The 25,267-nt window shown below is 46.7% G+C and overlaps 1 long non-coding RNA gene across 1 annotated transcript; it reads right to left on the reverse strand.

Annotated features, from left to right (window-relative positions):
* Positions 1–15,997: 15,997 nt before the first annotated feature.
* Positions 15,998–18,870, reverse strand: LOC144167009 (uncharacterized). The gene is made up of 5 exons (XR_013321815.1): positions 18,771–18,870; positions 17,430–17,571; positions 17,081–17,241; positions 16,871–16,993; positions 15,998–16,382 (listed from the first exon to the last, which is right to left on the reverse strand). It is a non-coding gene; the product is annotated as an uncharacterized LOC144167009 (long non-coding RNA).
* Between the last annotated feature and the right edge of the window lie 6,397 nt (positions 18,871–25,267).

Below are 25,267 nucleotides of genomic sequence, written 5' to 3' on the forward strand. Positions count from 1 at the left end.
CTTCAGAGAGCGATCCTTAGATGCTGCTGGTTGATCTTTCTTCTCAGAAAAGTGCAGCGATTGCGTTCACACGGCGTGACGTCTCGCGATATACGCTGATTGTAGAAGGTATGCAGATACCTAATGTCAAACACCACAAATTTCTCAGCGTGATCTTTCACCGCATTAAGCAGTTGAAGGGCTTTTGCCTTTCGCGCGCATTTTGCGCATGCTAAGTCGACAATCTTCGTATCATCGCTTCTTAAACTTTACCAAGCACTCTTTCTAGGCCTTTTACGCTACAGCCTGCCGGCCATACATCAACTGTCTTCTACAAATTTGAAGGCAATATATTCAGTGCTGGCGAGAGCTCTACGCGTGTGTCTGGGTCTTCCCAAATGCACATCGACAATTGGAACTTTGTGGGAAGCTCGGTGCCTATCTGCGTCAGTGCTTCATCATCAAGAGTGCCTTCGAACATCTCTACGCCGTGTCACTTGGTGACATGCGCATCATCTGGCAGGCATCACTCCATCGCATGCAAGAGACTTGCTTCCAACAAATTTTCACCGACCATTCAAGCCATCATTGCCGCCGTATATACTCGCACCATAGAAAATAATAACAAACATTCTCGGAATAAGGAAAACGTCGTCCATGGCGGCACCTGCACTGATGTTTTTCAAGCTGGAATATATATTTACCGTTTACGCAGACCACACGCACGTTTATGCGGGCAGCTCAGTGACCGCAGAATATTCTGCCATTGGCGTGTGGGTTCCGTCGGTCCAGTGTCTAATCAGCAAAAAACTCAGCCACAAAACATCATCCACCGCTAGTGAGCTAGCAGCTGTAAGGGCTGCCCCTCATTTCATTGGTGCACACCATGCCCGGCGATGGGGGATTTTCTTAGTTTTACGGGGTTATTTGAAATATCTAAGAAGGCTGTCCAACCACTGCAGTCAGCTTGTGTGTGAAATCAGCGAAATCCACACAGCGGTAGTGCGCGCGGGGCATATTATCGCCCTTCAATGGCTGCCTAGCCATTCGGAAATAGAAGGAAATACTATATCTGATGCAGCCGACAGCGTTCACCATTCTCTACGTAACACGACACAGCTTCCTCTCTCTGGCGAGGATGGTTCTGCCCTTATCTATCGAACTGGTTGGAGAGGCAGCACCCTCGCAGCGAATATCGTACCTCTGCATGGAATTTACCCTCTCTATAAATTCCGTTTGCGAGGATAAATTCGTCTCAATTAGCACAGGACCGGGGTAATCGGAGACTAATGGAAAAGCCTTTGCCCTGCAGTGGGCGTAGATAGGCTGGTGATGATGATGATGATGATAAATTTCGTGTTCCACCCAACCTCATAAAAGCGTCTGAAGGTGTACTGCATCGTTTGCATCTCAAAATGGCTTACACCCGAAACTTCAAGTTCAAAGTAGGGTGGGAGGATTTACTACTGTGCCCCACGTGCGCTGTGCCCGTGACTGCCTAGCACTTGTGTATGCCCGCGATTAGTAACAGCGGCTAGCTGCCTATCTCGTGTACGACGTTGACCAAAGCTTCAGTTGTGTTACTTTCTTGGACCCTAGGCCAACAACACTGACTCATTTACAGGAAGAAAAATTCTAAGTTTTTGGCGTGATTCTGGACTAGACAAAACTTTGTAATTTTTGCGTTGTGCGCATAGCTACATCTGTACGTGTTTTAGTCGGCATGTACGCTTTGACTCGTTTTTGTTGTTATGTGCTCTGCGCTTCCTGGGCTCGATTCGCTCTATTTTAGGGGCGAAGCACCTACTAGAGGCTTGTCCGTCCGGCGTCTGTGATCACGGCACAGCACCGGGTGAATCAAAACATCTGTGAACAAAAGGACCACAAGAGGTTAAAAAGGACAAAAAAGGCTCACAAAAGCTTAGAGAGAGAGAGATGGAGAAATAGAGAGAGAGACGCAGCACCATGTAAATCGGAACGTCTGTGAACGAAAGGTTCACAAAAGGTTAACAAGAGCAAAATAAAAGGTTCGCAAAAGGTTAGAGAGAGAAACGGAGATGGCGAAAGAGAGAGAGATTGTGCTCCCGGAGAGCCGTGCTGCGAATGCGCGAGGAGCACGTGATTGGATTGGATCGAATTGGATTTGGTTTTTATTGAATTGGATTGAATTGAAATGGATTGTATTTGATTGGATTAAATTTATTTGTATTGGGTTGGTTTGGACATCGTTTTAGCAGCAGGAAACATGGGTGATTTACCGTAATAACGATCCTCAGTGCTTCGCCCACTCGTCATGATTCCCTTCGTGGATATGCGTGAATTTTTTACTTAACTTTATGCAGAGGTTTTTTCATTGATTTAGAGTTTTTACTTTCATTTCGTTGCTTGCCATTTTTATTTAACTTTTGTTTTGTCTCTAATTTTTGCCTTCCCAATTCTCTCACATTCGCTTCACTGCATTGTAATGACCCCCATCTGGCGTAGCAAGCACTGCCCTTAGCAGAGCTGACCTCTCCATCCCACATTAAAGAGTTCTCTCTTTTCTGTCTCTCTTGCTACTGAAAGCAATTGTGCTGAAGTTGAGTTTTTGGTATGTATACATTAGGCTGGGGAAAAAAAGTGAAATGGCCGTACTCGCCCTGCAATCGAACACAGTGGCACCTGGCGGTGGAGCAAAGAACCGCTCATAATGTGAATGACGCTCTCTTGTCGGCTGCTTGTTCACGTTGCGCACGAATGAAGCCGTGCTCTGAACACGTTAAACAATGGATTCTTGTCTGGCGGTAAGCAATGGCAAAGTCGCCTCGGCTTGCGGACTTCATTTAGGGACGCAGTAATCAGCAGCCGTTGCGGGATAATGCGCTTTTGAATTCCGTGAAACACCACCACCGTGGTCATCCCTTGGGGGTAGAACGTGTTAATAACATTGTTTTGACAGTTTCCACATTCATCACCGATGAAGGCAGTCTTCTGCCGTCTAGGGAATGTCACAGGGTGCTTTGTTGAAACCAAGCGGCACAAACTAAGCGACACAAACCAAAAACAAGGAAAAATAAGTTTGATATCCCCCTACACATTCTTATCGCCCCCCCTCGAGCCATGGGCTTCCAAATAAATATTTTATCGGCAAAATAGATTGTTTATTTGGACGCCCGTGGCTCGGGCGGGGGCGATAAGAATGTGTAGTGGGTAATCAAATTTATTTTTGCTTGTCTTTCTTTGTGTCGCGTAGGTTGCCTGTTTTCATGGCCTCCGTTGTTGTAAATAAGTGCTTCCTTCAATCAACCAGTAGTTGCAAGTTAGCGCTTTTTCCTTGTGCATCCTTTTTGTCAGTCGTCCCTTTTTTGCGCTATACATCCCTTAACCATGTCAGGGAATTGTCCTTTTTCCTGTTACAAAATGAACACTTTCTAGACAGTAACCACTGATACTGTGCGACATCCCAGCTAATTTTATTTAAAAATTATTGCACATTTATTGCTTATAGCCCAGAGTATTCGAGGCGGTAGAAATAAGCCATTCTGAGTTTACGTCTGTCCTCTTGCCTTTCGTATCTAATTTTCAACTGTCTCGTTTTGCAACCCCGACACGAATCACGCCGCCCAAAAACGTGTCTTACTCAGCATCACTTATGCTTAAAATACCCTAGTCTCAGCCCCTCAACGTGCACCTGAAGTTTATATGTGGGAAGATCTTGCTATTAAATATTACGCGTCCAACGGGGAAATCACGAATGCTTTATACAGTATGCAATTTGCTGTGCGCATGTCGTCCTATGACTTGCTGAATTTTTGTTATTTCTTTCACAATACCGACAATTAATACCATTTGGAAAGCAGGCGAACCATAATTTCTGGATATCCTAGTGGCGACAAGAGCCGGCATTCGTTTTCAAGTACTGATGCTTATTTCTTGTTGAAAATCTTTTTTCTTTCACGGTTATGCAAACCACCACCAAGGGTACTTCCAATTGTTAGTAATACTGGTAGCCAGCGGTGGAATTTTCGCGTTGCATACGTTCTATTTGCGCCTTGACTGGAACATCGGCCGAAGTTAAAAAATAAAACAAATGCACACGTAACTTTTATTGGCACCTTACGCAGCCAACCTGGGAAATCAAGCATTTCGTAGAAACATGAGTTTCAGTCGAAAATACAGCGCAGTTGTCGGGAACTCGTTGCGCTATTTTAGACGCAGAGCATCTGATTCACTCGCCTTGTCCCTCCGGCGTCGTCGTCGTTGTTGTCGGCGTTGTCCACCCCTCTGCCATTCTCCTCGCCGCGCGAGCTGCGCTCTCCGCCGCTCACCCCCTCTCCTCTCCGATAACGAACACTCTCGCGAGGGGCATTGGATTGGATTTGATTTGATTTGATTGGATTGGATTGGATTGGATTGGATTGGATTGGATTGGATTCGGTTGGATTGGATTTGGATTGGATTGGATTAAAGTGGATTGTGTTGGATTGTGTTGCGTCATAGCCGCGGCACGTTGCGTCATAGCCGCGGCAGACGCGCTGGGGCCGGCCCATGTGCAGTACTCTCTCTTCCGCGGTTTTCTCTCCTTCGGGCGCGCTGCGCATATAACCGGTGTGCCGTTCTCCGGCGAAGCAACATCCACGCTTGGCTCAAACACCTAGAGTATACGCCGCTTTACAAGTACGCCAACGTCGTCATCGACTAGGACCGGCTTACACAGTCCCCTCAACGTTATGCGCGCTATAAAACGCGTTCCCTTCGCCGCTCCGCCTTTGCGTCGCATCTACACAGGGGTTCCCGCGAGGGGAGGTGGGAGTTTTTGTTCGTAACGGGAACATGGGAGGGGGGGGGTTCAGGAGGGGGACGTGCCGCACCTGTATACTGGGCAAGTTTATTTTCTATCTTAATTCATGATTTTCTGGTTGAATGTTGTTTAACCGGCCTTGTAAGCCACATTTTGCAAGATTGCAAACTCATATCGCTGTTCCAAGTATCTGTTAGATAATAATGTGCACAAATTATCAACAGCGTAGGTGTCGGGCGCTTCGACGCGCGAACTGGCGCGGGCCCTGGGACGAGGAGTGCACAAATGAAACGCACGTGTCGCGCGGCGCCTTGAAACGCCGTGCATTCCGAGGAAGGTCGCGCCTGCTCACGCCGGATGCGCTAATGGCCACGACATGGGGTTGGACCCCCACGAAGGATTCGCTTCTCCCTCTTCCCTAGACCCCAGCGGCAGGGTGGAGAAAGGATGAAGATGGAGAGACGCGGCCCGGGCGCAGGAGAGCTCGGTCCGTTGTCTTCGGGCTCCGCGTGAGTACTGTTTTTTAGTCGCCCGCCACCCTGTGAATAAATGTACAGTTTTGTATCGGAGGCTGAGTTTGTCGGTTGGAGATACCCGGGGTCAGATCTTCAGCGCTACTGCTGCTTGGAGGAGAAGCCCCGGGGAAAAGAACATCAACGAAGATAACTGGCGCAGTCGGCAGGATCTTCAACAGCGACGACTCAGCCAGCCGGCGGGCGAGACGGGCCCTCGACGGACGGAGCACCGGAGAAATCGCGGTCTGCTGAACGAGATCGGCAGGAGCAGCGAGCTCGCAACCCAGGTGGAGAAGCGTCTCGATCGGCGCTCAGCGAACTTCTCAACGGCGACCGAGGGAATCTGTGGCCTGCTGAGCAGCGGAGAAGCAGCTTGACCAGCGGTCAGTGGAGGCATCAGCAGCCCATTGAGCGTGGAGCGACAGGAGCAGCGAGCTGTCGGCAGGCGAGAAGTCAGCTGGCCATTGTTTGGCGGATACCTCGGCTGACGGAGCCGCTTCTAAATGGATACCCCATCTGCACCAGTGCGGCATCTCTACAGGCACGGAGCGATGCAGGTCAGTGCCTCTCTTGATCCTGGGTGCGTGGCTCACCATGACATGTAGGGGGTGCTTCATTGGCAGCCCTGAGATAATGGGGGACGGTTAGCTAGGCATGGTGAGATGGATCTGAGTGTGAGGGCTGCGAGGCAGCAAGCGTGAGGATTAGGTCAGTCATGTCGTTCGTTTAGCAGAAGGCGCTCCTGCAGGCGAAATTAAAGATCGCTGAGGCGGAGTTAGCAGCGGAACACCTAAGGAGTGAGCTTTTGATGAAGCGCTAACAACGCCACCGCCTCACCGATCGGGCAGCGAAAACGAGGGTGCAGCAAGATGGGTGGGAGATTGGATTGCATGAGTATGCTGAAGGGGTGCTCGTAGATATGCCCTCCCAGGAAGCGCTTGTGCTTCATTGGTTCGCTGGTGCCGAGGCCAGGCTAGACTCCTACGATGTTCCGCTAAAATGGCGAGCAGGGGTAATTCTTCCCTACTTGAGCGTGAGGGCTAGAGGGTGCCTAGCTGGACTCTCGGGGGAGCAGCGGGAGAACTACGCAGTTCTTAAAGCAGCAGTACTGAAGGGGCTGAGGCTGGCTTCAGTTGAGCGTGAGCACGTCGTCGCATCGTGCGGAGACGCAGAACATTTCGAGAGCGTGGCCGAGCGGCCAGTAGCTTTGCAGGATGCGGCAGCACGGGAATCGCGTGAAGAATCGGAAGCAGTTGGTGTCGCGCACACTGCATCATGTGTTTCTGGAAATTCCCAAATGTCGAGTCACGAAAATGTGATCGCCATGGGGAGCTCCAGTGAATTTAGAGAGGAAAGTGTACATCAGGGTACTGCCGCGCATGCAATGTCGCCCAAGGAAGTTGCATGTAGGACTGTAGGAGTGGCTGAAGACATAGCCTCTGCAGCATTGCATGTCAGCGTTGATGCGGCCGCTGAGCAGCCCTCTGCTGCTTACGCTGACAAACGCTTTGTCGTGGAGAACGGCGTTCCGAGCGCAGAAGCGGCCGAACCAGAGCGTTCGCCTAGGAAGAGGCGACAGCGTCGGTCAGCTTCACCTCAGTGCAGCGTGGCTGCGGCGCATGCTGACGAGCCAGCAGCGGTCCCTCCTCGAGCGAGAAAGCGAGGAGGAGAGGGGCCCCTGATACTGTTGTGTGAGGGTGTGCGGCGCATAGCAAGGGCGTTTTCGGACGACGACGGCCGGTGCGTACCGCATTCTAAAGGCCGCTCGCTCTGAATGAGCTATGTGAGGATTGTGCCTAATTTGTCATGGTGACCTGCAGCCAGGGTCAAGGGGCACTGGCCGTGCTATTGTTGTGTCGTCAACTGAAGGAACGATGGTGCACGTGCCAAAAGTATGTGTGGTGTGTGTTTCGTGTGTGAAACATTCCTGAAGTTATGTTTCACAGTGGTGGTGGAGGTGTCGGGCGCTTCGACGCGCGAACTGGCGCGGGCCCTGCGACGAGGAGTGCACAAATGAAACGCACGTGTCGCGCGGCGCCTTGAAACGCCGTGCATTCCGAGGAAGGTCGCGCCTGCTCACGCCGGATGCGCTAATGGCCACGACATGGGGTTGGACCCCCACGAAGGATTCGCTTCTCCCTCTTCCCTAGACCCCAGCGGCAGGGTGGAGAAAGGATGAAGATGGAGAGACGCGGCCCGGGCGCAGGAGAGCTCGGTCCGTTGTCTTCGGGCTCCGCGTGAGTACTGTTTTTTATTCGCCCGCCGGGCTGTGAATAAATGTACAGTTTTGTATCGGAGGCTGAGTTTGTCGGTTGGAGATACCCGGGGTCAGATCTTCAGCGCTACTGCTGCTTGGAGGAGAAGCCCCGGGGAAAAGAACATCAACGAAGATAACTGTAGGGTAAAGAAAAACTTGTTCAGCCTCCAAGTAGCGTCCAAGTAGCGTCCAAGAACCTTGGTTTGCAACGCGTAACCCAGATATTTACGTCGCAAAAATCTAGCTGGACGTGAGATGTTGACTGTACTTGGCGCATTAATAATTTCATTCGCAATCTTACCTGGGGTGAAAGCCTTAAATAACTGACGCGACAGCCGTTTTCATCAAACGTGCATTTTTTATCGCAAAAAGTCGACTGACCCATATGCAGCCGCAGGTAAAATATCCGTTAGAATGTTTGCCTTTGTATCTCTGCACCGGTAAAAAGTTTCACATTCATGTTGGCTTCCGAATGCAAAAAAAAAAATCACAAGCTCCTATAACAAATATGGGAGCAGTGAGGCCCTGCTACCTATTAAGGGCATCGCCCAAATGCAATTTTGCGTCATGTTAACAAAAAGAAATAGATTGAAACTTCTTTCGTCAACGGAATCCCCGAGATTGGGGCTTCCTGATTTGTTCCTAATATATCGATTGAATGGTGCATGGGAAGCTTTTCCCGACAAGACTTTACGACAATTCAATACTATGAGATTTTTTTAAAAGGACACGCCATTTACTGCGCCAACAGTTGCCGGGTTTGTCAATTATCTTCACTCGAATATTTCATGGCTCCCCAAATTTCATTCCTGAAGGAAAGACACACTCCAGTTATCAACTATTCATGTTTCCGGGAGGAAAGAAGTGGTATGTCTACGTTCACTGTATGTGATGTGATTTATGTCCGCACAGTTCCCTTGTTCTGCGTATTTTGCATTACAGCCGGCCTGTTCTGAAAAACACGTGTAAAACATCACCAAGAGCTGATTCAAGCTATAAAATCCCTTGTTCTTGTATAGCAGTTGTTCTACACCCTCCAAGTAGAAAAACGGCTTGTAAAAAACAAGGGTTCAAGGGTACCAATAACAGGAGAGAGGAACAGCGCAGAAGTTAAGAACTTCTCTTCATCGATTTTACTGACTTATGTAGCCAATCACAACTAAACTTCTTGATAAGTATTTTTGCTTCTACCTTCACACTGTCCTTAAGTTACCGTTGCCTTTACGCTCGAAAGTTAGATCTAGAGCCTCCCTAGACAGCTCCTAGACGGAGCCAAGGCTTTAGGTGAACATCGCCTGGCGAGGCATCGGCCTTCTTACAGGTTTCACAGTTTCAAACAAATGATATGTATTCAAACAGCGGGGTCTCAGCAAAACGAGTTTGGAAGCGCAACATAACAGAAATTCAACGTAACAAAAGAGTAAAAGACATTACACAGGCTCATGTATTTAAACAAATGAAGCACAATACGACTATACGAGGTATGGACGTACATAGATTAAGGGTTCCGGGGTTGTGCCTATCTGTGTAACGCAATATGATGACAAACATTTTGGAAGCATATATCGCACAAAAAGTTCATCGGCCGTGCAGAGTAGAGAAGGGGATAGCCATGTATTCCTAACAATGTGCTCGGTGAACGTGTTTACTCCATGGCTAATACATCCTAAATGTAAGTTGCATATTCAAACATACAACGCAATGTTCTTGTGTTTCAAGAAAATAGGCAAGGATGAATATTTCACAAGAAACGACACTTCACAGCGTACAGAATGACGTACAAGTACGAACTAGACATTTTCTGCATTAGCTTTTGAAGGGGGCAAATGGCCTCTGGAAATTTATTTTTATGTCACTGCGATTGAATGTTTTTTGTAGCTTTTTAAGGAATGGTCTGTTTACCAAAATTACTGCGAATTGTAGGCGGTGCAATTAGGGGTTTTTGTATTGGTATTTGCTAGATTTCGGAGTCAGAATGTTACGTGGGTGGTTTTTATGAATGTAATGTAAGAGTTTGAAGTAATGGATTTCATAAGCTTTAAGCGTGTTATATGTTACAAAGAGTGGGTCTCTCCGTACACTGTGTTTTTTTCCCTTATAGTTCTCACATATGCGAAACATTTTTTTCTGCAAAATAATCAAGGCATTGTAGTTGCATGCTGTCGTGATTTCCCATATCAATCTGCCATAGCTCAGCCTGGAATAGAAAAGAGTAGTAGAATATTTGTTTTGGTGAGGTGGTTATGAGAGGTTCAATTCGGTATATGCTTCCCGTTACTCGTGACAACTTCCCTTTAAGTTTCTTGGCGTAAAACGACCATGGGAGCTCCTCAGAAAACCAAAGAAATTTTTGCAGGGCTACTTGTTCAGTAAGTAACCGTCATACGTTAACCAGTCGATCTCGGTTGAGTTGAACAGTTGATTTCTGTACTTGCGGATTGTTAACAGAAAACTATAATCGACGAAGTAGAGAGCGGGAAAATGTAATGACAAGAAGACTAAGGGAAAGTGTCGATGAGGCATGGAGCCCACCAGCAGGTGTCAGGAGTGCGTAGGAAAAAAAATATGATTAGGGAGGTTCCGGGAAACGAAAGGGAGACCATTACACCGTGACACCGGCAACCCAACCGCTAGGCGATCCCAAAAGCCCGAAGAGTACGGGGTCAGTAGTGGCGGGAAAGAATAACATGTGCAGCCAATTGGAAATAAAAAGTTGTGCTGGCACGCAGTGCGCAACACCCAGAAGGGAAAAATGCATTGCAATTACTATACTTCCTAATGCGAAATTTGTGCACAGCGCGAACAGCAGTCTTCTCCGTCACGCCGCATATCTGCTGCATCTCATAAAGTGATCGCGTGATCAGAGAACGATGGGCGGGCTACTGTGCTGTTATCTCGCAGCGCATCGCCGCCGCCGGCACCGTGTTGTTTCAAATCGTGTTTAAAGCTCCCGCGCAAATGTCACGTGGTTCGTATGAGCCACGCATGGAGTTGGCCGAAAGTGTGAGGGGGACTGAAAGCGCAAAATAGACACGGACAAAGAAAGGGGACAACAGGACGAGCGCTAACTACCAACAAAATGTATTTGGAAAAACCACAATATATACATGCCACGCTTTCCACTTGCATACTACCACACATGCAAATCGCTGTTGCTGAGTCCCTGCTAAAAAAGTTGCGAGCCCGAACGCAGGGAGAGCAGCCGGCCTCACTCGAAAACCGTCCAAAGTATGCGGTTATACCTTACCTCCACAATATTTCCCACAACTTGAAGAAAATTGCCGGACGTACCAATATTAGAGTGGTTTTTTCTGCTCCAGAAAAACTGGGCAAGTTATGCATAATGAGTAATCCCTGGGGTCAACGCCGTAGCCGTTGCGGTATAAAACATAAATGTAAGCGCACAACATGCGCAGAAAACGTGGTATATGAAATTCCTCTTTCTTGCGGCAAACGTTACATTGGGCAGACTGGTCGCTGTGTTAATGACCGGCTTCGCGAGCACTCTAGCAATGTCAAAAACGGGAGTGGCGGATGGTTAGCGCATCACTGTTCCACGTGTCACCACAAACCGCACTGCGAACCGCTCTTCGACAAATGTATCATAATCGGCAAGAATAAAGATAGATTAACAAGAGAAATTATAGAAGCTGAAAAAATAGATAGGTTGCAGTCTCACTGCGTGAGCACACCCTCTGTATCCCTTTCTCAAAAAGAACTCTGTTATCTCAGGCGATTATAAGTGTCTCTGCGCATGTGTGGTAGTATGCAAGTGGAAAGCGTGGCATGTATATATTGTGGTTTTTCCAAATACATTTTGTTGGTAGTTAGCGCTCGTCCTGTTGTCCCCTTTCTTTGTCCGTGTCTATTTTGCGCTTTCAGTTTCCATTATGCATCACCAACAGGCCCAAACCATGACCCTTTTGTGAGGGGGAGGCAGTGAGAGAGATGGCGTCATAGCAACGCGTGCCGCTCTCCCCTTCACAATTTTGCCAGCCTCTCCGAAGAGCGTATCGCGCGGGCTAATCATACTGCCCTCTCCCGCACATCTTTGCCACATTTTCCCCGCCGTTTCCTTTCAGCCTTTGCTCGCTCGGTAACGACACCGAAGCTGTCGCCATCGCCGCCGCCAAATGTCAGAGCGGCCGCCAGGGTGCTTGCGCACTAAGAAGGCCAGGTAGTAGCTTACAGAACTATTACTACCACAAAGGTTATTTTTGAAGAGGGAAAAAGAAACTTAACAAAGAATTTAAGTGCCCTTAGCCATTCCATCTCTCCATCCCAGGCCGCCTCATTGCGAGATTTCGCACCTGCGGACACGAACCACTAACGATTTGCTACACAGATTCGCTGTTAAGACATAAAACGAAGCAAATAAGACATTATTTGCATTTCGTCATGACTGTGTCCACGATGTACGGTTGCAAGGAATCTGTTTTTTCTTTCGTTGATTAGAAGGTCAGCGAGGGGAGACAGCGGTTGATTTCCAAAATTCGTGATATTCATGGCACGCATTGTGCCCACAGCACAAAAAGAGCCAACCACTTACGCACCTACAATAGCCTATTTTTGCCTCCACCGCATGCACCCTCTACGGCGTGTGCCAACGACTCCTTCCTCCTTCCAAGGTAGTGAAAATATGGGTCGTGTATGAGCTTGTTTGGCGGGAAATGTTAAGTGCACGCTTAATTAAAAGTGTTCGTATTCATAACTGGTTTCGTACTTACATTTTGCGTAAAATAAGCGTGAGACCCGTTGGGGTTCCTCAATGCTAAGGGCTTGTGTGGCAGAGCCCAAAGAGGAGGAGTTCATACCGGCCCCCATGGCTACTTTTCGGATGAATGCGAAACGCAAAACATGCGTTGCGTGCTAAAGCGCCCCACGTCGTCAAAATATTCCCGAGCCCTTCACTATGGCAGCTCAACAACGAGGTGCGGCTATGTGGCGCTTCGGCTTTAGCGCGTCAAACATCACAAGGAAATCAAATCGAATATGCCTAAGGTTTCCTTTACCGAAGGATAACGTGGGGATTTACTATCTATAGGGGGAATTTCAGTAGGTTGGAATAGTCCTGGCTGCATATACTTTGTGTTCCCGCATTCGCTAAATTTGCTTGGCGGCTTAATGAGTGACAGACAGACGGACGGACGGCCGGACGGATGACAATCGCTGCGCTTACATACCCAAAGACCCTTGTCATTAAAAACCCTTACGGCTTGCTTTGCACTTCTGCACTAACAGCCTATACTAATCTGCCCGTGCCCCTTTTTAAACAATATATTAAAATAGTGCCCCACCGAAGAAGGCTTATTGCCTTTGTGAGCACTTCCAAAAAATATAAAAATAGTTTTTTGTGCTGCCTTGGATATCACGCGGGTACTGGTTGCCACCTTCAGCTTTTCACTAGAACGAAAAATAAAGAAGACTAGAGGCCATGACCCCAGCCGGCCGACGCGAGACGCTGATCATGTGCAAGAAGGCGTCATCATCGGTTCGTTGATGCTGTAACTGCACAGTCATTACTTGTGATAGGGTTTTCTGCGGGCCGAAACGCGAGTGCGGCCATAAACAAGTACTGCGAAATATTGGAGGACGTCATTCTTTACCGCAAAGCGCCAGTGGCTGCTGTTCTTGGTCTTCAAGGACTCATTTCGGGATGGGCGCGCGTTTTCCCGTCGCTCCTTGAACCGTTTATGGCACAACAGCGCTACTCTTGTTCCGAGTGCTTACGCCGCCCCTTCGTTAACTTCACGTCCAAGCAGCGCTGGCACCGGATACGCTTACAATGTTTTCTTATTGATGTGCTGCCGTGGTCGCGACAATAGGTCATATTACTCTTCTTTTCCCGCGAAAACTCGTTTGCCACAATGGGCCTTCAACGGGTGTCGTTTTTCATTTCCTTCGGGGTGATGACCTGCGAGTCCACGCAGCAGGCGATTCTCAAGGTAATATCGTGCTACGGCTTGCACTCCGCTTTTGATGCAATACGTCATTCGTTATACGCAGTGATTACAAGCTGCCGCAATGCCTTCGGACACCTTTTTTCTCCGACACACTTTAATGAACTTCGCTCGTTCACTCCTGTAGAACTAAGGGTATAACGTCGATGCAATTACAGAATGGTGGCGAACCACAATGCGAGCGTGGCCGGCACGAAATTTTATTTTTGTTCACAACTTGCAAAAGTAACATACGAATCTGTCATTGAGATTCGGCAACTGGGGTGCTTTTAGTGCTTAGACGCTACGCAGGCACACGAAAACAATTTGTCTATGCTCAAATTATTGCTACTGTTATGTTAGCGTCGACTGTAGACAAGTAATTTGGTTCATTTTTACACGTTATCTTAACAAACACGCATCGCTCGCTTATATTCGTCACTGTGCTTCATGTTCCGGAATTTATTACCGCTAAATGTAGCCCACAGCACACTCTTAATCTGGATCCACATAAGATCCACTTAGTAACTGGAACTTTTTTGCAAAAAAGTTCCACTTATATATTTGGAACCGTGTTCCACATATCTTGAAAATGTAAGTGGAACAGTGCACCACATATTTTTGCAGCTATATTATCTGGATCGGCGTTCCAAATAAAAATATACGGATCACTGTTCCAAATAAACTGGTAGTGTAAGTTACTGGAACACTGATCCACGTAAAATGATTATGGATTTATCCGGTGCGCCGTTCCAGGTACCCTCAGACCAGCTGTTTATATAAAACGGTGTTCCGATAGACGTTGAGAAGCTGTCTATGGGACTCCACTTTTCCAACATATCTGCTTTCCTGTTGGTATAAACTGAGGTCATTTGCCAGGCTGGCGGATGCATTAGTATCAGAAAGAAACCGCAAGCACCATCCTAACGCAGCCTTGACATATGGCCCACAGTGATACCAACAATTGGAAAACAGAAACCGTCGCAGCAGTGTGGTCCCTGCAAGTTCCCAACAGTTGCCTATCGGAGCACAGTTCTATATAAAAGTTGGTCTGAGATACCTGGAGCGGCACACAGAGACTTTGGCTTCATCCGCCGAATCCTGTTCTGGGTTTTGGCTGCATGTAAAAGAAACAAGACTCGCATTAAAATACACACCAAACCAACTATTAGCACTGATACAATGCTTTTAAAAACACTAAGGAAATTTTATTCGCTCGTATTATTGCGCACATTTGAGATACGGAGACATATCTGTTTCCACTTGGGCAGAAAATGACCAGCGTACAGGATCAAATACCAAAACGATATCAAGTGGCCAAAACGATCTAAGTGGCATTTTCCCATTTTTGCTAATATTTACCATTCTTTTTTGCTAAAAACACGTGGGTAATAAAGATGGCTTTAAGCGCCACCGCGTCACACACAGACTTGTACATCTACCCTCGCAGTAACTGAAAAAGCATTACACAACAGTGAGCATAAAATATGCTGTTTTATGACATGAAATTAGGTACCGCAAATGCGGAAGTACCCACAGCGCTTGCCATACCATGTTTACGCATCTCGGTTCCAAAAAATGCAGTTTGCTATTAAATTGTAGGGAAAAGCCAAAAATACAAGTCATACACGGTTGGATTATCACAAGACCTGCAAGAGTGTAGGAAAAGAACACCGGAGCCAATACTAACAATTTAACATTTGCACAAAAAAAATTACCGGAAGCATGTGGCACTATTGCACATCTAAAACATACACCATATATCAATATCAAGCTAACTGTAATATCAAGCTAACTGTAGCCAAAACCGACTATATACGCGCCCTGAAAAAGCCTTTCACTGAAGCCGCGTTCTTTCCCCGACAATTTGTAGCTATTTAAAATAACTTATCCAAAAAAAGCTCATAACACCCAGTGTGAATCTTACAAAATTTTACAAACCAGATAGCTCGGAGCATGTTACGCATTTTAAAATTTATCAAGCAGCCTAACCCTAAAGACGTTATTAATTCCCTCAAGAACAATTCAGACATCCCAAATAACCAAGCCAGGTAGCGTTAAAACATACAGGTGACCAATTTTACCAAGCGAACTTGGAAGCATTTTTCCAGCCCGAACATTTATCTGAGGTAAAATTCAGTTGCGTGCTATACAAACCCTACTATCATGACGACAGTATGCTTGTGACCAAAGCACTGCCTCTAACAAGCGAGAAATGCAACTTTATCCATAGTAAACAACTTTTTCAAGCCAAATATGTATATTTCGCATTCTTCTAGGGCTTAGGTGTCAGCTAAGATACAGTACAAAAGTTGAGTAATAAAACCCCAAACCGTCTGTGTAAATAATTACTCTCACGTTTGCATCCATCAACAGCAGCACTGCCATGGAAAAAAAATTTCGAGCTGCACTTGAATAATTAAAACGTTACAGTGCAGTGCCATTAGCTACATTAACAGAGTAACAGAGTAACGGCAAAGGCAGCCTGCACTTTGTGCCAATAATGAAAAATTGCAAAGGAACGCACTTCACTTTTGCAGTTGACATGCCGCTTGCATCTACCAATCATTTGAACCACGACATATCTTTCCGAATAGGCTTAAACGTCTAACAATAATTTAAAACCCCAAGTAGAGTGACCACATCGAGTCTTTTAACAGAGCTTTAAACTTAAATGACATCAGGCCACTGTTAAATGGCCAAGAACTCTCTGCAAAAGTCCCAAGAACTCTCCAAAGTCGCATAAGTTTCAGGAGATTAAGATGAAATATACGGCGAGGAGGATGACCACATCTTGATGTAACAATGCAGGCGGAAAATCCATGACGTGTTTCTTGCAGACAATATTTACGCTGCCATTCTCTTCTCTCAAAATAACTGGACGTCGAGAATAACTGGACCACGTCATGTACCTTTAAGGAAGGAACAAGAAAATTTTGTTAGACGGTGGCTATAAATGAGTGAGTTGCTTAGGACACCCCTTTTATAGAACAGTAATTGATTGAAATATCAGCGATTTCTTGGTTTCTTTTCTGGGAATGCTGCTAACAATGTACAAAAAATATTAGCACAGACTGTCAATGGCAGTTCTCTAATTTTGGAAAGCAACCGCATTGGGCGTGGCCGTGGCGCCGTATTATCACAGCAGCAACTCTCAATGTGAAAGCAAAATGTTTGCAAAATTTGAATGCAAAATAATAGTCTTTTTGTCCACATGTTGCAGCATCCGAAACAGGCTGAATGTGAAGGTATTTCCCAATTTGGAGTTCACGATTTATTCTTAACAGTAAGATTTTGCTACAAAGAAAACTACCACAAATTCAGTCCCGCAAAAATAAAATGCCAGCTTCAATAAACACTACCATAAATTGAGTCCCACAAAAATAAAATGCCAACTTACCCAACTAAAATTAAGATGCAGGCGTTCCTGGCAGGGCCTCCTCGGAGTGATTTTCCAGGAAAGTTTTGCCAACGTGTTCCCAAAAGCTCTTACTGTCGTTTTCACCTACAGGTCAAGTTGTCACTGAAATGGTGTTCCGAAGCCATTACGTATAATGCAACTACCTAAAAAGGGACCATCAAAGTTCCAGAACTGGGAGTGCGTACTTACTTGTAGAATGCAATGATTTCATCCCGTACAACGGCTTTCACGTGTTTCCTTTTTTTTGAACACACGACTTCAAGAACGGTGAACACACGCCTTCAAGAACCAGAAAAATGGCAGTATGCATTCCTTGTTCCATTGTTTTAAGTCCCGGTCTGCCCTATTTCCTAGAAATAAAAACAGTATAAAAATATCGAAGCATAAATTTACGCTTCCCTCTAAGAAGGGAGTACTACAAGATCTCGTACAAGGCCTGATTAGTTGTGCTAAAATTTATTTTGCATCACGAGCCCTGGTAACGTTTTCAGGCGAAACAATTTTAAATATAAAAATATTTGAACATTTTTAGGCTCACCTGTCATTGCTCCATGCGGAGTGGTGAACGTCTGTATAATACGCAACACTCAAGAGGCACTCTTTCGTGGCTTTATGACTTCCACAATGCATTCACAATCTGTCACACTTGTCACAACGACGCCTCGGCGTGCCGAAGATGTCTTCAGCCACAGTGAATGCCACAGCCATGATTTCACAAGTATATGTAAGGAATGGAAATAATTCGTTTTAATTTCTGTTCTTCAGACAAAAGAAAACAATTGTCGCAAACTACCAGTGTAGAGACAAATTTCTCCACAGTCAGCCATAGTCTGCATCTGGACAGGTTACACAGATCGAATATAGAATGTAGCAATCTGCTTTCGCAGTATATTTTCTAAGTTCAAGGAAGCACAGAAATGGGTTAATGTTGGGTGCACATAGTGATGTTAATGTTGGGTGCACCGACATTGACGGCATAAAAATGCAAGAGTGGCTTATTTCTAACGCGGTTCGTGAAGTAGCAACCACTAATTATGGATATTGGATAATTATCCTGAAGTCTCAAGTTACCACTGACATTAACAGCATAGAAACGGCAGCACACTTTCTATATACCCGCTGCGTGTTTCCACATATTTCTTCCCCTCTACAAAAGAAACGTTTGTTACTGCGGTACGGCTAAGACAACCACTGTCCCTTCCATTTCTCTACACTTCAGGCAATGTAAAATAGATCATCTCAATTGGTCAAAGAAATTGGAAGAAACATGGAACTGCATAACACACTGCACAGATAAACGTAAGCTGACGCCTTGAAAGCACATCAACACAACTCGAAATAGCGTCTACCTTGCGCGCAACGGGCAAGGTCGAAGACACCCGGTCTGGTAAGCACAGTAAATGGCATTGTACTCATCAGACTAACACAACGCCGCAATTACCACGCAAGTTTTAAAAATACCAATAAATCTAAGGACGGACGCTCCGACAAACTTGCTTGGAAGTTGTACACGTGTGCACGCGCGATTATCGCGAGCGACTAACCCGAGAAGATTCGCTACCGCAGACATACACAGCTACCGTCAATATACAACTAAGCAAAGCCACACAGTAAGGGAACATCCACTCATGAAACGCGCAAACCAGGAACTTCTGACGTACGCAGTCAGAAATGTCCAGCCGACTCTGACCCACGAACACGGGAGTTTTGGTAAATTACGGCTGCAAACGTTTCTCCAACACAAAATGTTACACGCCGCGACCACAAGCATGAACGACACACGAACAACGGGCATAGACGCGGTTAGTTTATCGGACGCAGTTAACAAGGATGTCACTGAACAACAACCGTTACCAGCACATAAATAAGCAGCACTGACCTTTTTTGCGCCTCCTGGCAAAACTCCACTTCGTCGAGCAGGAAATACGGCCCAGGGATATGAAAAAATTCGTAGTTGCACGCCGCAATCAACCCCATTTAAAGTGCTAACGGCGTTCGGTTCTCGCCAGCGTGACCGAGAATTTCTTTAGTATATATCAGGCGCATCGCGCGAGCAATTGAGAAACCCGCTTGGGAGTGCCACTGGTGGCGCTGCATGCGGAAGACCGTAAAATTAGCGGAGGGAATCCTGGAAGACGGGAGCGCTGCTGTCGTTTAAAGTGTTGACGCGGTCCCGATTTTAATCCGTCGTCATCGTACCCGTTGCAGCCCCACTGTACCGTGAATCAACGCAAAAACAGCTCTGCCGTGCTGCTGCTGACGCATGCGCATTGAATGCGCTACTGGAGTGGCGGTCTTTTCCTCATGGCTTCGGCGTACTTTCGTTCTCGCGGAGGCTTTGGCGATGCGCCCGCATAAGAACTCATACAAACTCGGCACACGTGATGGCTTTATTGGATTCGGAAAACGGGCGTATGCGTCTAAGCGGACGTTTACGCCCGCTGAGGCCGAAACAAAGCTCAGATAATAGCCGCGTTAGCGCGTTAGTACTGGCTAAAGTTGTTTCTCGCGGAGGGCCGTGAGTGCGTGCGATATCCGAGCTTAACTTTGGATGACAATTTCTCCGTTACTGTTTACAATGAACGCAAAAGGGCGTGGCTTCATTTACTGCTTTTCTTGACAACAAGCCTTTCCGTAGTCAATAAAATATACTGCGACGCTCTTAGATACCCACGTTATATAAAGCTACTTACAGCTAATTAGTAAGTAATAATACCACGGCCCGTTTCCCAGCCCTTCTCCCTCCTGAACACCAATACTACAGGAAAACAGCAACTGGGAAACAGCTGGAGAAGGCGGGTCATTCAATGAACTTCAATTACTATGACAAGACACAACAACTGTATATACCCTTTGTATGTTGTTTTTTTTTGTGATAAATAAACCACCATCGAATCGAACAGCAAGTTAACTCTGCGTATTTTCGCCGTTACTGCACAGCATAATTAGGAATTACAATGTCATTTCAGCATTAATACATACAAAATAATGCAGGTATCACGCGGTATATCTAGGTTTAGTTCCGTTCACCCAGTCAACCGCTCTTTGCAAAGAGGCTCTTGTTTTTGCTTGTGGAAATTAAAAGGGACCCACATGTTAGCATTCCTATCGGACTTACTACGTCATGACCAACGAACTTAAAAACCATCGTGCACCAATACGAATAGTTATACAAATACATACCGATATTCACAACGGCCTAGTTTGCTTATTTTAGATATATGTCGCTTCTCTACTGAAACAAAGAAATAAAACTCTCGCATGGTGAGACCGCTAGCACCTTCCAGTGAAGACTGGATAAACCAAAATGCGTTTCTTGTTTTTTTTTATCTCTGCAAAGAAATGATATACAGCAGACTCCCGTTAAGACGAACCCGAACGGACCGTAAAAATGTATGCGTATTATCCGAAATTCGTCTTAAGCGGAGGTGTATTGCATTGTGGACGTTACAAGAGAAAAATGTTGTGGTTCTTAATCAGTGTTCGTTTTAACCAAGTTCGTCTTAACGAGGGTCTACTGTATTTCTAGAAGAAGCAAACCAGGTCGTTAGTGTCATTTCAGTGAATTTGTAAAACTTCTTGTATCGGTACATGGTGCTTTTGAATTAGTAAATTTGCGTCATGAATTAGTCAGTCCCATATGAATTGGATCAGGTGAGTCACCCTTAATAGCATGCACGAGACGAAAAATGCTAACGAACATCCAAGCATATATAACTGCATTCGTGACATGCTGCGTGCAGTGTAAAATGCGGCACAGTCGGTTAACACTATGTATATACCGCATCAGGGCATAAATAAAGTGGACTAAGTACCTATTTTACAGCAGATTGTAGCCATTCATACGTTCCTGTAAAGCACTTAAAATTGTGCACGTACTACAACACAGCGAGCTGATGGCTGAGCATTGATCAAAAAACAATGTTTCTGCGACGCTTTGTGAACCAAATGCAGAACTTGCAATAGTCTCAACAACTATATATATTTCTTTATGAGGTATCCACAAAAGCCCAATGAATTCTTCAGCACTACCACGGCTCTATCCCAAACGCAGAAGGAGAACCTGGGGACATCTGGTCCTTCTGAAATTCAAGTCATTGGTGATTTCAGACGTACTGCGCGTCTGCAATTAGCAAAAGACGATATTCACTAAAGCGGTCTGAGCGCCGCAGACAACCTGAAAGGGGTTCGTGAAATTTCTATTTTCGCTAAGATACCCGTTTCTCGCACCTTTCATGCATTGTACGGTGTTGTTATAGCAGTGGACATATTGTTTTCTGTCAAATAACGTCACTGAAAATACGTCTTAGCCGTCTTATATAAGTAAACTGCTCTAAGACAGTTCCATAGGTATCGACGAAGTTTATTAAATTTTATGTGGTGCGTGCGTGTGTGCGTGTGTGACTGCATGCATGTGTGTGTGTATGTGTGGGTGCGCGGGTGTGCGTTCGTGTCTGTATCTATATCTGTGGGCGTGTGCGTGCAAGTGCTTGTGCGTGCGCTTGTGCGCCAAAGCGCGTCAAATATATATGTGGTTCATTGTTACAGTTAATGCACGATTCAGTACATACTTCACTGCAGCGCACAAGTTATGTGGAACAAGACACGAGCAAAAAATATACAAAAGCACTGTCCAAAATTTTTACTGGGACATAAGTGGAACAGTAACTGGAACGGCCGACAGCGCATCCCCTCATTTATTCGGTTCCACATAATAAACACAAACCTAAAGAAAACAAATGGACAGTTCCAGATAAGATCCACTTATATCTCTCGTTCCAGTTATTCTTCGTTTGGATCCAGATAAAAATATGTGGATCGCCCCGTTTAACTGGAACTTACATGGAACCAGATTAAGAGTGCAGCTTGTGCGGTGATGTTACTTTTTCAAACTGAGCTTCTAAGTGCCTGCTGGTGAAGATCGAAATAACCCACCTCGGCTGCTGATTGTGGCGGCGCTTACGGCAAGAAGGAGTGCGAAAACGCGCTGCATCTGGCTACGGGATCTATTGCAACTATTGCACTTTAACGCAAGTATATGTTATAGCGGGTATATGCCTGCTTCAGCTCAAAGTGGCTCTTTGGACACTTCGCTGAGCAATAGAAAAATTAACCTGTCGTGGTTGACAGCGGCTTTTATCAGAGTTTGAATTGAAAAGCAACTTCTCGTAGATGTTGCGGGGCAACAATCTCGATTTATACTTGCAAGTTGCTAGGTGCAAGTGACGTAACGCTTCTGGTTGGTTTTAGATGAGTATGCGACGGCTGCGTACCAAGCAAAGTACATATAAACACCCGGACGGGTATAACTATAACGAAGACCAAGCTTCCTGAAGCTACACGATGCAGCTTCCTGACTAACTTAACTGCGTGCGAAAGACCGAACGCGTAAAAACTCGGGGATTCTAAGCAGAGGTGGGAATCGGCGTAAAGCGTAGCTTTTATTGAAGCATACCTGGGTTGAAATTAACTGGCCCACGTCATTTTAGTGGCGTTGTAGGGGACGTATCTTCTGGTATTCCAGGAAGCTGGGCCGTGGTAATTCTGTGGAAAAGTACGAGACGTACGAAGAAATGTTCAGCGTTTCAGTCTCTTTCGCAAAGCGGCCACCGGCTACAAGCGCAAGAACTATGAAATTCCCAGGCGACCCATATGCCACAACAAACCCCACCCACGTTGCTTTCCCAGTTAACTCTCGGGGATAGTCCTAGGAAGCTATCCTTATCTAGCGCGACTTCGAAGTGCGCCCCGAACCCGCAGGGCAGACGGCCTTTTTTGGTGTAAGTACGGCGGACAGAGCCGCAGCAGCAGCAGCAGACCAATCGAGACCAGGGGAAGAGCCAAAGAAAGCTTCTGTTTGAAAAACACGCAAGATCGGAGCACGCCTTTCCCTCTAGGCAAAACTCCAGCATTCATTCGGTAAGGTGGCACACACATTGACGCACAATTGCGGTAACGATCAGTTTCGCGCAATACTTCTAAAATATATTCCTCTAAAATAGAGTCCTCTAAAATATAAGCACGGAAAGCACGCGAACAGTGGGAAACACAAAAATCAACGAAGAAAAGCCGACATCTGCGTGAGTCTCATAGATGTAAATTCAATAAGGAGCAATACACCAAATGCCAAGACGCGAGAAACAAAATTTGGGGAGCTGATTTTATTCTTGGCCTATTCTCACGTTGCCCATTAGTTGTAAAACCTAGCGTGCCGGAAACTCGAGATCCCCAGCTCCACCGTTCCCGAAATGCCCGTTAGTAACTCGCTTGCGTTGGAGTGGGTGACGTAGCTCTATAGTACGTTCTTCAGAAATGACAAACAAGCGCTCTCTTGTACTCGGAAAAATAGTGGAGTAACGTGATAAATAGACGTTATCTTCGGCCGATATTACTGCAAAGCAGTATATGCCTAACCTACCCCAGTTTTCATTCTGGTGTGATCGATTTACTCGGCGGCGCTCCGGGGCTCCTCCTCACCACCGCTGACACTACCTTCACAACTATTTTAGATGCAAAGCGTCTCTTAGTCGACCCTCCGTCGTCCGGCGTCCGCTTCTCTCCTCGTCGTCCCCCTCTCCACGCCAGCTGTGATAACGCCGCTCTCCTCCTCGCCGCTGTGCTTGTCTCGTGCCGGCTCAGGAAAATACCAGCAACCCTGTCGCTACAGGAGCCCTAACCAGCTGAGATAACGCCGCTCTCCCCATCGCCGCTCCTCCTCACCGCTTGGCTCGTCTCATGCCTCCGAAGACAAGGCTGCTCAGAGGAGAGCTCACGAGGCCGAACGTAAACGGCAGTCTCGAGCAGCGAATTCCTCGCTTCGAGAACGAGAAGCCGCTTTGAAACGCCAGCGGCGAGTAGCTGATCCAGATGGCGTTCGGCAACGTGACAACGCTTCGAAACGCCAGCGTCGAACAGCGGATTCCTCGCTTCGAGAACGAGCAGCCGCAAAACGTTCCCCACTACTCGATAAATAAAGAAGACATTTAATACGCTACTACACGTGTGTTTACTCAAACAACCAATTAACACGCTACTACTCCACGGCTTTGCATCCCCTCAGGGTTCCCACGTGGGAAGGTGGTGTAATTTTTTCCCCTCGTCTTCACCGATGCCCTTTGGCAAGTTGCGCAGTCGGTAGCTAACGCCGGTAGTGCGGTTATCAGATTATTACGAAAAATAAACAGAAGCACGGGTGCGTGTCAAGAATGCACTGACAATTACTATACACCCTATTACGAAATTTTTACGCAGTGCGAGCTCCAGTCTCCTCGGTCACGGCACATTTCTAGTGCGTCTCAGGAAGCGTTCGCGTGATCAGCGAACGCACGGCGACGGGCGCTATTCTGCTGCTACCATGCAGCCCGCCGACGGCGCCGGCCAGCATCTTGTAAATCGTGTTTGAACTCCCCGCGCAAATGTCACATGGTTCGGATTAGCCCCGCACAAAACAGCAGCGAACATCTTGTTTGAAATCGTGTTTGAATCTTTTTGATGTGTCCCGTGGTTTGGATTAGCGGAGAACGGAACAGCGTCTGGGGAAGTGTCAGGAGGAGGGATCTCCTTTGTGGCAACACATGAGACCTGTCAGGGAAAGGCAATGACAGAGATGACGCCGTAGCCGCACGTGTCGTACTCCACCTCACCCCTCGCTAGGTGCTCCTCTCCATTTTCTTTCTTTCGTCGCTACTGCGCTGGCTCACTCGGTTACGCGGACATAAACAGACACCGCTCCCGCGAAGCTCAGGTAACGGATGCCACAGGGCTACCCCCTAAAACGACCGAAACCCGCCGTCGCCGCTTCCCCTCAAATTTTACGTAGCTGCGAATCCATCCCAATTGACAAGAAACTTTCCCAGTTGGAATGCCGGCGTGAGCCCATACTTCTTTTTCAGGTTGGAAGGCATTCCAAGCGATATTTTCGCCGGTGTTTTTCACGCCTAAGTATGCACCTTCACCGGTAGCCGGTTTATGCATGCCCGGTTGGCCGGTGCAAAAAGGGGGTCTTGCGCGAACAGCTGGGCTTCGTGCCGCTACTGAAAAAATGCCGGTTGTGCTGGTGGGAGGTTTATATATCGAAATTGCGTGGCTCAATGCGCTTAGTCGGCTGTCCTCCTAAATCAAGTGGTTTGGATGTGGGTTCATGTGTTACGCAGAGATCTTACACAGGCAGTAAGATAACCAAGCCGCCGCATGTTTGTACGCGAGAATGGAGCTCTAGGGCTTCCAGGTTCTCAATCATTATGGCACGGATGCATGCCGTTCGTTTGGAGGAAGAAGAGCAACAATTGAATCATTGACCAGAACACAAGAGCGAACGGGGGCAAAAATAGAGTAAAGCTGCTGGTGCAGCCGTTACCGCCTTAATTTCAGCTCGTA

This window comes from Haemaphysalis longicornis, unplaced genomic scaffold (genome assembly GCF_048455015.1).
Source record: "Haemaphysalis longicornis isolate Haplotype H1 unplaced genomic scaffold, Haemaphysalis longicornis Haplotype H1 scaffold_2, whole genome shotgun sequence".
Taxonomy (NCBI): Eukaryota; Metazoa; Arthropoda; class Arachnida; order Ixodida; family Ixodidae; genus Haemaphysalis; species Haemaphysalis longicornis.